Raw genomic sequence first — 14,632 nt, 5'->3', positions numbered from 1 at the left:
ACGGAGCTCGTCCGGGATATGAACCCGGGACCTCTCGCACCCAAAGCGAGAATCATACCCCTAGACCAACGAGCCAGCTGTGAGCAGAGCCATGAGCGAGCAGTCAGCCTTGTGGAGTTCCACATCAGCACTGCTTCCTATTCTACTGTTCATTTATGCATGATATTAAATGGGAGTTTTGTGTTGCAATCACAACTGATCGTTAATTTCAGTTCACCCTCCTATTAAATTTAGAGGTGGAAAGACATTGCCCGTTTTGTTAATTTATGTACACAGTTTTGAAAAAAAGAGGTGTCATTTTGCTGAAAGCAACTCTGACTCTGTACGATGCCCCTCCCTGCCTGATCCTCTCCATGATCTCTAGCATCTTGCACTGCGCGATTGAAACATGAATAAGAGGATACTGCTCCAGTCTGTGGAAAAGTGGATCTGAGAGTCTTATGAAATTATGCACAGCAGCTGTGCAGTGGCTCGTTGGTCTAGGGGTATGATTCTCGCTTAGGGTGCGAGAGGTCCCGAGCCCTCACTTCTTTTTTGACTCTTTCCAAATACGAAATAAACACAAGATTTAAATCTTCTATCACAATAAAACAACAGCAGTTTAGGATTTGAAGCCGCAACCCTATCGCACCCAAAGCAACAATCATACCAATTGACCAAGAAGCAGACCAACATAGAGCAAGGTGCTGAGATGGGAGTGGAATCTTTCACAGCTCCAAGTCCATTGAGTGCAGCATAAGGGACTGGGGCTGCTCAGAGCATGTACACATCGCAATACTAATGTGGTGAGCTCAATGGAATAAGGGCAGCGAGCCGGTCCTTGGAGATAGAGCTCTGATTACACATTTCTGTACATGGGCTCTTGGGTGCCAACTATTGATTTTCGCAACGGGGTCCAAAACGAAATTTTTATTTTCGCTATGACGGCACGAACTCCATCTCCAGGGCCAAAGCACACATTTTACAGCACATGTAGCAGCAGTAAATGGAAGAAAGCCATAGCATTACAGGCATGGCATGTCTAAATATAACCCCTCAGCAACAGTCGCCTAACCTGCTGAGGTGTGTCTGCAGCATTCTGCTTTAGTATTCCCTACCTCTCCCATGCCCGCAAACCGCTTAAGCCGGTCCCCCACTCACACACCTCCCCAATCAAGGCTAAGGGGACAATGATGCAGCCTTCCCTCTTTGAAATGAGCAACACTTGCTAATTTTGCAAGCTGTGTACTAAGCTTTATTAAGTCCGAGCCCAGCACGGGAGGAGCCAGAAGCCCTACTTCGCCCAGTGATATCGAAGAGCATGTCACTGAATCTTTTATATTTCATGGTTTGTGGTTGTAGAAACTCCACGGGGCAACATAATACTCCTGCCCCCCCATTGTTTGAGGAGAACAGGGGCAAGTGTGCCCTCTATCCTCATGTACTCGTTGCCTATACCTGAAGCGCCCTTAATGGTTGCCTGGTCCGTGCAAAGCAGCGTAAGCGGCAGGGGGGAATAGGTACACGGTACAAATGCCCCAGAACTTCATGCACTCTGCCTTGCCCTCCACCCTCCTCTACCTTCGTTGAGAGTTTTCCCATTTTTAGAATACACTTTTCTTTTGCTGTCAAACGTTTTGCTAGGAAGTGTCCCTAGTGTTTAGCGGCTGAACGTTGACCTCACAATATCTCCTCATTGGATAATCCTTCATTACCTCAACGGCCTTCTTCTTCGGCCTAGTACTTAAGAGGTATCAATCCGCATGACAGGGACCCTTTCCTTTTTTTTTTGTTGTGGCAGATTCCACGCTTTTCCACCAAAAGCCCAATACCCACAGATGAAGGTTTTCTAGTGTGGGAATCCCCCAGATTTCCCATCTACAGGTTCATCCCCCCCTGCAGAGCCGTATAGGAATCGCATATTTAGGAATGCACAGGTTAATCCCTTGCGCAGGGCCCTATAGAAATCCCAAGGATCTCCAGTGTACAGGTTCAACATTCCCAGCTAAGCCATCTAGAAATCCCTCATATCTCGCATGTATCGTTTCCTCCCTTCTTGCAAATCTAGTATGGAAATCCCCCAAATATCCCAATTACAGGTTCATCCCTTCCGGCAAAGCTGCATATGCATCATCCAATATATCTCACAGGAGCCGATTCACCCCTCCCCGTGGAGCCCAATAGGAATCTTGCATATAGGAATGCCCAGGTTCATCCCGTCCGTCGTGCTCAATAGGAATGCCAAGGATCTTCAGTTTAAAGGCTCACCATTCCCCTCAGAGCCCTAGAGGAATCCCCCATATCTCCTGTGTTTCGTTTCCTCCATCCCTACAAAGGTAGCAAAGGGACCTCAGATATCTGTCATTTATCGGCTCATCTCTCCACACAGAACTGTATAGGAATCCCATTGATCACCATGTGCAGGGTTATCCCTCCCTGCGAAGCCATATAGGCCTCATCCCATATATCTCCCAGGAACAGGTTAATCCCTTCCCGATGAGCCAATATACAAACCCCATAAATCTTCCCTGTGCAGGTTCATCCCTCTCCGCAGAGCCCTTTAAGAATCCCCCACATCTACTATATATCATTTCCCCCCACCCCCATGAGAATCCCACATATCTCCCATGTATATGTTCATTCTTCTAGAGATCTCCCGTTTATAAGTTCATCCCTCAATTTAGAGCTGAATGGAATTTGCACACATTAGCATGTACATCCCTCCCCGTGCATCCCTACAGAAATCCCTCACATCTATGTGTCTGCTCATCCCTCCGAGCACAGCCGTATAGGAATAGCACACATAGGATTGAACATATTCCTCACTTCCCACTGAGCCCTACATGGATCTCACAGATCCCCAATGTTCATCCTTCCCAGCAGAGACCTTTAGGAATATAACAGATCCCCCATGTACAGGTTCACCCCTCCCCGCTCAGCTGCATAGGAATCCCTTGGATCGCCCATATTCATCCTTCCCTGAAGAGCCCTATAGGAATATATAGATCTCCCATGTACAGGCCCACCCCTCCCCACCCAGCTGCTTAGGAATCCCTTTGATCTCCCATATTCATCCTTCCCTGAAGAGCCCTATAGGAATATACCAGATCTCCCATGTACAGGTTCATCCCTCCATGCCCAGCTGTATCGGAATCCCACGGATCACCCACGTCCATCCTTCCCTGCAGAATAGGAATATAACACATCTCCCATGTACAGGTCCATCCCTCCCTGCCCACCCGTGTAGGAATCCCTTGGCGCTCCCATATTCATCCTTCCCTGAAGAATCCCATAGGAATATTTCACATCTCCCATGTACAGGTCCATCCCTCCCTGCCCACCCGTATATGAATCCCACGGATCACCCATGTCCATCCTTCCCTGCAGACCCCTATATGAATATACCAGATCTCTCATGTACAGGTCCAACTCTCCCTGCCAAGTGGATAGGAATACCTTGGATCTCCCATGTTCATCCCTCCCTGCAGAGCCCTTTAGGAATATAAGATCTCCAATGTACAGGTTCGTCCCTCCCTTCCCAGCTGTATCGGAATCCCACGGATCACCCATGTCCATCCTTCCCTGCAGAGCCCAATAGGAAAATAGCAGATCTCCCATGTACAGGTACATCCCAGCCCACCGAGCTGTATAGGAAACCCACAGATCTCCCATGTTCATCCTTCTCCACTGAGCACTATATGAACATAAGATCTCTTATCCCTGTCCGCCCAGCTGTATAAGAATCCCTTGTCTCTCCCATATTCATCCTTCCCTGAAGAATCCCATAGGACTATACCAGATCTCCAATGTACAGGTCCACCCCTCCCCGCCCAGCTGTATAGGAATCCCTTGGATCTCTCGTGTAGTGGTTCATCCCTCCGCACTGAGCTATATAGGAATCCCTTGGAGCAGGTTTATCCCTCCTCCCGTTCTTGGATCCGTATTTTTTCACCTGCACACAATGGGTCAGAATCACACACAGGTGAATTCCTCCCCTCCCAAATGAGGCACTCACAGACCTCGAGGGCTTGGAACAACTATTACATAATTTGTTTGCATGCCCCTGTCCAACCAAGACTGCGTGTGATCTTTGGAGTGGCTTAATCCTGCAAGCCCCACGTCTTTAGACCACTCACACGCTCTTCTTCTTGTTTTTGATATGACGCCTTTTCAGTGTATCTTTCTCGCGTGTGTTTTTTACTGCCCTTCCTCTATTGATGTGAAAAAAATATGAGCGCTTTTCAGTCGATCCTTCCTGCAGTTGGGTGATAGTTTGCCACTGCTCATAGATGGCTTCTTGGTCTTGGGTTGTGATTGTTGCTCAGGGTGCGAAAGGAGCGTTTAAATGTATCCAAAACAAAACGGGGCTCGTCCGGGATTTGAACCCGGGAAAGCGAGAATCATACCCCTAGACCAACGAGCCAGCTGTGAGCAAAGCCATGAGCGAGCAGTCAGCCTTGTGGCGTGCCACATCAGCACTGCTTCCTAGTTTACTGTTCATTTATGCATGATATTAAATGGGAGTTTTGTGTTGCAATCACAACTGATCGTTAATATCAGTTCACCCTCCTATTAAATTTAGAGGTGGAAAGACATTGCCCGTTTTGTTAATTTATGTACACAGTTTTGAAAAAAAGAGGTGTCATTTTGCTGAAAGCAACTCTGACTCTGTACGATGCCCCTCCCTGCCTGATCCTCTCCATGATCTCTAGCATCTTGCACTGCGCGATTGAAACATGAATAAGAGGATACTGCTCCAGTCTGTGGAAAAGTGGATCTGAGAGTCTTATGAAATTATGCACAGCAGCTGCGCAGTGGCTCGTTGGTCTAGGGGTATGATTCTCGCTTAGGGTGCGAGAGGTCCCGGGTTCAAATCCCGGACGAGCCCTCACTTCTTTTTTGACTCTTTCCAAATACGAAATAAACACAAGATTTAAATCTTCTATCACAATAAAACAACAGCAGTTTAGGATTTGAAGCCGCAACCCTATCGCACCCAAAGCAACAATCATACCAATTGACCAAGAAGCAGACCCACATAGAGCAAGGTGCTGAGATGGGAGTGGAATCTTTCACAGCTCCAAGTCCATTGAGTGCAGCATAAGGGACTGGGGCTGGGGCTGCTCAGAGCATGTACACATCGCAATCCTAATGTGGTGAGCTCAATGGAATAAGGGCAGCGAGCCGGTCCTTGGAGATAGAGCTCTGATTACACATTTCTGTACATGGGCTCTTGGGTGCCAACTATTGATTTTCGCAATGGGGTCCAAAACGAAATTTTTATTTTCGCTATGACGGCACAAATTCCATCTCCAGGGCCAAATTACACATTTTACAGCACATGTAGCAGCAGTAAATGGAAGAAAGCCATAGCATTACAGGCATGGCATGTCTAAATATAACCCCTCAGCAACAGTCGCCTAACCTGCTGAGGTGTGTCTGCAGCATTCTGCTTTAGTATTCCCTACCTCTCCCATGCCCGCAAACCGCTTAAGCCGGTCCCCCACTCACACTCCTCCCCAATCAAGGCTAAGGGGACAATGATGCAGCCTTCCCTCTTTGAAATGAGCAACACTTGCTAATTTTGCAAGCTGTGTACTAAGCTTTATTAAGTCCGAGCCCAGCACGGGAGGAGCCAGAAGCCCTGCTTCGCCCAGTGATATCGAAGAGCATGTCACTGAATCTTTTATATTTCATGGTTTGTGGTTGTAGAAACTCCACGGGGCAACATAATACTCCTGCCCCCCCATTGTTTGAGGAGAACAGGGGCAAGTGTGCCCTCTATCCCCATGTACTCGTTGCCTATACCTGAAGCGCCCTTAATGGTTGCCTGGTCCGTGCAAAGCAGCGTAAGTGGCAGGGGGGAATAGGTACACGGTACAAATGCCCCAGAACTTCATGCACTCTGCCTTGCCCTCCTCCCTCCTCTACCTTCGTTGAGAGTTTTCCCATTTTTAGAATACACTTTTCTTTTGCTGTCAAACGTTTTGCTAGGAATTGTCCCCAGTGTTTAGCGGCTGAACGTTGACCTCACTATATCTCCTCATTGGATAATCCTTCATTACCTCAACGGCCTTCTTCTTCGGCCTAGTACTTAAGAGGTATCAATCCGCATGACAGGGACCCTTTCCTTTTTTTTTTGTTGTTGCAGATTCCACGCTTTTCCACCAAGAGCCCAATACCCACAGATGAAGGTTTTCTAGTGTGGGAATCCCCCAGATTTCCCATCTACAGGTTCATCCCCCCCTGCAGAGCCGTATAGGAATCGCATATTTAGGAATGCACAGGTTCATCCCTTGCGCAGGGCCCTATAGAAATCCCAAGGATCTCCAGTGTACAGGTTCAACATTCCCAGCTAAGCCATCTAGAAATCCCTCATATCTCGCATGTATCGTTTCCTCCCTTCTTGCAAATCTAGTATGGAAATCCCCCAAATATCCCAATTACAGGTTCATCCCTTCCGGCAAAGCTGCATATGCATCATCCAATATATCTCACAGGAGCCGATTCACCCCTCCCCGTGGAGCCCAATAGGAATCTTGCATATAGGAATGCCCAGGTTCATCCCGTCCGTCGTGCTCAATAGGAATGCCAAGGATCTTCAGTTTAAAGGCTCACCATTCCCCTCAGAGCCCTAGAGGAATCCCCCATATCTCCTGTGTTTCGTTTCCTCCATCCCTGCAAAGGTAGCAAAGGGACCTCAGATATCTGTCATTTATCGGCTCATCTCTCCACACAGAACTGTATAGGAATCCCATTGATCACCATGTGCAGGGTTATCCCTCCCTGCGAAGCCATATAGGCCTCATCCCATATATCTCCCAGGAACAGGTTAATCCCTTCCCGATGAGCCAATATACAAACCCCATAAATCTTCCCTGTGCAGGTTCATCCCTCTCCGCAGAGCCCTTTAAGAATCCCCCACATCTACTATATATCATTTCCCCCCACCCCCATGAGAATCCCACAGATCTCCCATGTATATGTTCATTCTTCTAGAGATCTCCCGTTTATAAGTTCATCCCTCAATTTAGAGCTGAATGGAATTTGCACACATTAGCATGTACATCCCTCCCCGTGCATCCCTACAGAAATCCCTCACATCTATGTGTCTGCTCATCCCTCCGAGCACAGCCGTATAGGAATAGCACACATAGGATTGAACATATTCCTCACTTCCCACTGAGCCCTACATGGATCTCACAGATCCCCAATGTTCATCCTTCCCAGCAGAGACCTTTAGGAATATAACAGTTCCCCCATGTACAGGTTCACCCCTCCCCGCTCAGCTGCATAGGAATCCCTTGGGTCTCCCATTTTCAGGCTTCCCTGAAGAGCCCTATAGGAATATGCCAGATCTCCCATGTAAAGGTCCAGCCCTCCCCACCCAGCTGTGAAGGGATCCCTTGGATCTCCCATATTCATCCTTCCCTGAAGAGCCCTATAGGAATATACCAGATCTCCCCTGTAAAGGTCCATCCCTCCCCACCCAGCTGTGAAGGGATCCCTTGGATCTCCCATATTCATCCTTCCCTGAAGAGGAATATACAGATCTCTCATGTGCATGTCCATCCCTCACCGCCCACCTGCATAGGAATCCCTTGGATCGCCCATATTCATCCTTCCCTGAAGAGCCCTATAGGAATATATAGATCTCCCATGTACAGGCCCACCCCTCCCCACCCAGCTGCTTAGGAATCCCTTTGATCTCCCATATTCATCCTTCCCTGAAGAGCCCTATAGGAATATACCAGATCTCCCATGTACAGGTTCATCCCTCCATGCCCAGCTGTATCGGAATCCCACGGATCACCCACGTCCATCCTTCCCTGCAGAATAGGAATATAACACATCTCCCATGTACAGGTCCATCCCTCCCTGCCCACCCGTGTAGGAATCCCTTGGCGCTCCCATATTCATCCTTCCCTGAAGAATCCCATAGGAATATTTCACATCTCCCATGTACAGGTCCATCCCTCCCTGCCCACCCGTATATGAATCCCACGGATCACCCATGTCCATCCTTCCCTGCAGACCCCTATATGAATATAACAGATCTCTCATGTACAGGTCCAACTCTCCCTGCCAAGTGGATAGGAATACCTTGGATCTCCCATGTTCATCCCTCCCTGCAGAGCCCTATAGGAATATAAGATCTCCAATGTACAGGTTCGTCCCTCCCTTCCCAGCTGTATCGGAATCCCACGGATCACCCATATCCATCCTTTCCTGCAGAGCCCAATAGGAAAATAGCAGATCTCCCATGTACAGGTACATCCCAGCCCACCGAGCTGTATAGGAAACCCACAGATCTCCCATGTTCATCCTTCTCCACTGAGCACTATATGAACATAAGATCTCTTATCCCTGCCCGCCCAGCTGTATAAGAATCCCTTGTCTCTCCCATATTCATCCTTCCCTGAAGAATCCCATAGGACTATACCAGATCTCCAATGTACAGGTCCACCCCTCCCCGCCCAGCTGTATAGGAATCCCTTGGATCTCTCGTGTAGTGGTTCATCCCTCCGCACTGAGCTATATAGGAATCCCTTGGAGCAGGTTTATCCCTCCTCCCGTTCTTGGATCCGTATTTTTTCACCTGCACACAATGGGTCAGAATCACACACAGGTGGATTCCTCCCCTCCCAAATGAGGCACTCACAGACCTCGAGGGCTTGGAACAACTATTACATAATTTGTTTGCATGCCCCTGTCCAACCAAGACTGCGTGTGATCTTTGTAGTGGCTTAATCCTGCAAGCCCCACGTCTTTAGACCACTCACACGCTCTTCTTCTTGTTTTTGATATGACGTCTTTTCAGTGTATCTTTCTCGCGTGTGTTTTTTACTGCCCTTCCTCTATTGATGTGAAAAAAATATGAGCGCTTTTCAGTCGATCCTTCCTGCAGTTGGGTGATAGTTTGCCACTGCTCATAGATGGCTTCTTGGTCTTGGGTTGTGATTGTTGCTCAGGGTGCGAAAGGAGCGTTTAAATGTATCCAAAACAAAACGGGGCTCGTCCGGGATATGAACCCGGGACCTCTCGCACCCAAAGCGAGAATCATACCCCTAGACCAACGAGCCAGCTGTGAGCAGAGCCATGAGCGAGCAGTCAGCCTTGTGGAGTGCCACATCAGCACTGCTTCCTATTCTACTGTTCATTTATGCATGATATTAAATGGGAGTTTTGTGTTGCAATCACAACTGATCGTTAATTTCAGTTCACCCTCCTATTAAATTTAGAGGTGGAAAGACATTGCCCGTTTTGTTAATTTATGTACACAGTTTTGAAAAAAAGAGGTGTCATTTTGCTGAAAGCAACTCTGACTCTGTACGATGCCCCTCCCTGCCTGATCCTCTCCATGATCTCTAGCATCTTGCACTGCGCGATTGAAACATGAATAAGAGGATACTGCTCCAGTCTGTGGAAAAGTGGATCTGAGAGTCTTATGAAATTATGCACAGCAGCTGTGCAGTGGCTCGTTGGTCTAGGGGTATGATTCTCGCTTAGGGTGCGAGAGGTCCCGAGCCCTCACTTCTTTTTTGACTCTTTCCAAATACGAAATAAACACAAGATTTAAATCTTCTATCACAATAAAACAACAGCAGTTTAGGATTTGAAGCCGCAACCCTATCGCACCCAAAGCAACAATCATACCAATTGACCAAGAAGCAGACCAACATAGAGCAAGGTGCTGAGATGGGAGTGGAATCTTTCACAGCTCCAAGTCCATTGAGTGCAGCATAAGGGACTGGGGCTGCTCAGAGCATGTACACATCGCAATCCTAATGTGGTGAGCTCAATGGAATAAGGGCAGCGAGCCGGTCCTTGGAGATAGAGCTCTGATTACACATTTCTGTACATGGGCTCTTGGGTGCCAACTATTGATTTTCGCAACGGGGTCCAAAACGAAATTTTTATTTTCGCTATGACGGCACAAACTCCATCTCCAGGGCCAAAGCACACATTTTACAGCACATGTAGCAGCAGTAAATGGAAGAAAGCCATAGCATTACAGGCATGGCATGTCTAAATATAACCCCTCAGCAACAGTCGCCTAACCTGCTGAGGTGTGTCTGCAGCATTCTGCTTTAGTATTCCCTACCTCTCCCATGCCCGCAAACCGCTTAAGCCGGTCCCCCACTCACACACCTCCCCAATCAAGGCTAAGGGGACAATGATGCAGCCTTCCCTCTTTGAAATGAGCAACACTTGCTAATTTTGCAAGCTGTGTACTAAGCTTTATTAAGTCCGAGCCCAGCACGGGAGGAGCCAGAAGCCCTGCTTCGCCCAGTGATATCGAAGAGCATGTCACTGAATCTTTTATATTTCATGGTTTGTGGTTGTAGAAACTCCACGGGGCAACATAATACTCCTGCCCCCCCATTGTTTGAGGAGAACAGGGGCAAGTGTGCCCTCTATCCTCATGTACTCGTTGCCTATACCTGAAGCGCCCTTAATGGTTGCCTGGTCCGTGCAAAGCAGCGTAAGCGGCAGGGGGGAATAGGTACACGGTACAAATGCCCCAGAACTTCATGCACTCTGCCTTGCCCTCCACCCTCCTCTACCTTCGTTGAGAGTTTTCCCATTTTTAGAATACACTTTTCTTTTGCTGTCAAACGTTTTGCTAGGAAGTGTCCCTAGTGTTTAGCGGCTGAACGTTGACCTCACAATATCTCCTCATTGGATAATCCTTCATTACCTCAACGGCCTTCTTCTTCGGCCTAGTACTTAAGAGGTATCAATCCGCATGACAGGGACCCTTTCCTTTTTTTTTTTGTTGTGGCAGATTCCACGCTTTTCCACCAAGAGCCCAATACCCACAGATGAAGGTTTTCTAGTGTGGGAATCCCCCAGATTTCCCATCTACAGGTTCATCCCCCCCTGCAGAGCCGTATAGGAATCGCATATTTAGGAATGCACAGGTTAATCCCTTGCGCAGGGCCCTATAGAAATCCCAAGGATCTCCAGTGTACAGGTTCAACATTCCCAGCTAAGCCATCTAGAAATCCCTCATATCTCGCATGTATCGTTTCCTCCCTTCTTGCAAATCTAGTATGGAAATCCCCCAAATCTCCCAATTACAGGTTCATCCCTTCCGGCAAAGCTGCATATGCATCATCCAATATATCTCACAGGAGCCGATTCACCCCTCCCCGTGGAGCCCAATAGGAATCTTGCATATAGGAATGCCCAGGTTCATCCCGTCCGTCGTGCTCAATAGGAATGCCAAGGATCTTCAGTTTAAAGGCTCACCATTCCCCTCAGAGCCCTAGAGGAATCCCCCATATCTCCTGTGTTTCGTTTCCTCCATCCCTGCAAAGGTAGCAAAGGGACCTCAGATATCTGTCATTTCTCGGCTCATCTCTCCACACAGAACTGTATAGGAATCCCATTGATCACCATGTGCAGGGTTATCCCTCCCTGCGAAGCCATATAGGCCTCATCCCATATATCTCCCAGGAACAGGTTAATCCCTTCCCGATGAGCCAATATACAAACCCCATAAATCTTCCCTGTGCAGGTTCATCCCTCTCCGCAGAGCCCTTTAAGAATCCCCCACATCTACTATATATCATTTCCCCCCACCCCCATGAGAATCCCACAGATCTCCCATGTATATGTTCATTCTTCTAGAGATCTCCCGTTTATAAGTTCATCCCTCAATTTAGAGCTGAATGGAATTTGCACACATTAGCATGTACATCCCTCCCCGTGCATCCCTACAGAAATCCCTCACATCTATGTGTCTGCTCATCCCTCCGAGCACAGCCGTATAGGAATAGCACACATAGGATTGAACATATTCCACACTTCCCACTGAGCCCTACATGGATCTCACAGATCCCCAATGTTCATCCTTCCCAGCAGAGACCTTTAGGAATATAACAGATCCCCCATGTACAGGTTCACCCCTCCCTGCTCAGCTGCATAGGAATCCCTTGGGTCTCCCATTTTCAGGCTTCCCTGAAGAGCCCTATAGGAATATGCCAGATCTCCCATGTAAAGGTCCATCCCTCCCCACCCAGCTGTGAAGGGATCCCTTGGATCTCCCATATTCATCCTTCCCTGAAGAGCCCTATAGGAATATACCAGATCTCCCCTGTAAAGGTCCATCCCTCCCCACCCAGCTGTGAAGGGATCCCTTGGATCTCCCATATTCATCCTTCCCTGAAGAGGAATATACAGATCTCTCATGTGCATGTCCATCCCTCCCCGCCCACCCGCATAGGAATCCCTTGGATCGCCCATATTCATCCTTCCCTGAAGAGCCCTATAGGAATATATAGATCTCCCATGTACAGGCCCACCCCTCCCCACCCAGCTGCTTAGGAATCCCTTTGATCTCCCATATTCATCCTTCCCTGAAGAGCCCTATAGGAATATACCAGATCTCCCATGTACAGGTTCATCCCACCATGCCCAGCTGTATCGGAATCCCACGGATCACCCACGTCCATCCTTCCCTGCAGAATAGGAATATAACACATCTCCCATGTACAGGTCCATCCCTCCCTGCCCACCCGTGTAGGAATCCCTTGGCGCTCCCATATTCATCCTTCCCTGAAGAATCCCATAGGAATATTTCAGATCTCCCATGTACAGGTCCATCCCTCCCTGCCCACCCGTATATGAATCCCACGGATAACCCATGTCCATCCTTCCCTGCAGACCCCTATATGAATATAACAGATCTCTCATGTACAGGTCCAACTCTCCCTGCCAAGTGGATAGGAATCCCTTGGATCTCCCATGTTCATCCCTCCCTGCAGAGCCCTATAGGAATATAACATCTCCAATGTACTGGTTCGTCCCTCCCTTCCCAGCTGTATCGGAATCCCACGGATCACCCATGTCCATCCTTCCCTGCAGAGCCCAATAGGAAAATAGCAGATCTCCCATGTACAGGTACATCCCAGCCCACCGAGCTGTATAGGAAACCCACAGATCTCCCATGTTCATCCTTCTCCACTGAGCACTATATGAACATAAGATCTCTTATCCCTGCCCGCCCAGCTGTATAAGAATCCCTTGTATCTCCCATATTCATCCTTCCCTGAAGAATCCCATAGGACTATACCAGATCTCCAATGTACAGGTCCACCCCTCCCCGCCCAGCTGTATAGGAATCCCTTGGATCTCTCATGTAGTGGTTCATCCCTCCGCACTGAGCTATATAGGAATCCCTTGGAGCAGGTTTATCCCTCCTCCCGTTCTTGGATCCGTATTTTTTCACCTGCACACAATGGGTCAGAATCACACACAGGTGAATTCCTCCCCTCCCAAATGAGGCACTCACAGACCTCGAGGGCTTGGAACAACTATTACATAATTGGTTTGCATGCCCCTGTCCAACCAAGACTGCGTGTGATCTTTGGAGTGGCTTAATCCTGCAAGCCCCACGTCTTTAGACCACTCACACGCTCTTCTTCTTGTTTTTGATATGACGCCTTTTCAGTGTATCTTTCTCGCGTGTGTTTTTTACTGCCCTTCCTCTATTGATGTGAAAAAAATATGAGCGCTTTTCAGTCGATCCTTCCTGCAGTTGGGTGATAGTTTGCCACTGCTCATAGATGGCTTCTTGGTCTTGGGTTGTGATTGTTGCTCAGGGTGCGAAAGGAGCGTTTAAATGTATCCAAAACAAAACGGGGCTCGTCCGGGATTTGAACCCGGGACCTCTCGCACCCAAAGCGAGAATCATACCCCTAGACCAACGAGCCAGCTGTGAGAAGAGCCATGAGCGAGCAGTCAGCCTTGTGGCGTGCCACATCAGCACTGCTTCCTATTTTACTGTTCATTTATGCATGATATTAAATGGGAGTTTTGTGTTGCAATCACAACTGATCGTTAATATCAGTTCACCCTCCTATTAAATTTAGAGGTGGAAAGACATTGCCCGTTTTGTTAATTTATGTACACAGTTTGGAAAAAAAGAGGTGTCATTTTGCTGAAAGCAACTCTGACTCTGTACGATGCCCCTCCCTGCCTGATCCTCTCCATGATCTCTAGCATCTTGCACTGCGCGATTGAAACATGAATAAGAGGATACTGCTCCAGTCTGTGGAAAAGTGGATCTGAGAGTCTTATGAAATTATGCACAGCAGCTGTGCAGTGGCTCGTTGGTCTAGGGGTATGATTCTCGCTTAGGGTGCGAGAGGTCCCTGGTTCAAATCCCGGACGAGCCCTCACTTCTTTTTTGACTCTTTCCAATTACGAAATAAACACAAGATTTAAATCTTCTATCACAATAAAACAACAGCAGTTTAGGATTTGAAGCCGCAACCCTATCGCACCCAAAGCAACAATCATACCAATTGACCAAGAAGCAGACCCACATAGAGCAAGGTGCTGAGATGGGAGTGGAATCTTTCACAGCTCCAAGTCCATTGAGTGCAGCATAAGGGACTTGGGCTGCTCAGAGCATGTACACATCGCAATCCTAATGTGGTGAGCTCAATGGAATAAGGGCAGCGAGCCGGTCCTTGGAGATAGAGCTCTGATTACACATTTCTTTACATGGGCTCTTGGGTGCCAACTATTGATTTTCGCAACGGGGTCCAAAACGAAATTTTTATTTTCGCTATGACGGCACAAACTCCATCTCCAGGGCCAAAGCACACATTTTACAGCACATGTAGCAGCAGTAAATGGA

At 48.0% G+C, this 14,632-nt stretch overlaps 3 non-coding genes across 3 annotated transcripts; 1 reads left to right on the top strand and 2 right to left on the bottom strand.

The window, feature by feature from the left end:
* The first annotated feature begins 4,795 nt into the window (after window positions 1-4,795).
* On the top strand, window positions 4,796-4,867 carry TRNAP-AGG (transfer RNA proline (anticodon AGG)). Its single transcript has one exon. It is a non-coding gene; the product is annotated as a tRNA-Pro (tRNA).
* A 4,123-nt stretch (window positions 4,868-8,990) lies between these two features.
* TRNAP-UGG (transfer RNA proline (anticodon UGG)) lies at window positions 8,991-9,062 on the bottom strand. The gene has a single exon. It is a non-coding gene; the product is annotated as a tRNA-Pro (tRNA).
* Window positions 9,063-13,628: 4,566 nt separating this feature from the next.
* TRNAP-UGG (transfer RNA proline (anticodon UGG)) lies at window positions 13,629-13,700 on the bottom strand. Its single transcript has one exon. It is a non-coding gene; the product is annotated as a tRNA-Pro (tRNA).
* Window positions 13,701-14,632: the final 932 nt, after the last annotated feature.

This window comes from Ambystoma mexicanum, chromosome 12 (assembly GCF_040938575.1).
Source record: "Ambystoma mexicanum isolate Mex_15411 chromosome 12, UKY_AmexF1_1, whole genome shotgun sequence".
NCBI lineage: Eukaryota > Metazoa > Chordata > Amphibia > Caudata > Ambystomatidae > Ambystoma > Ambystoma mexicanum.
The sequence above is the reverse complement of the archived record's forward strand: the minus strand, read 5'-3'. Positions and strand labels throughout refer to the sequence as shown.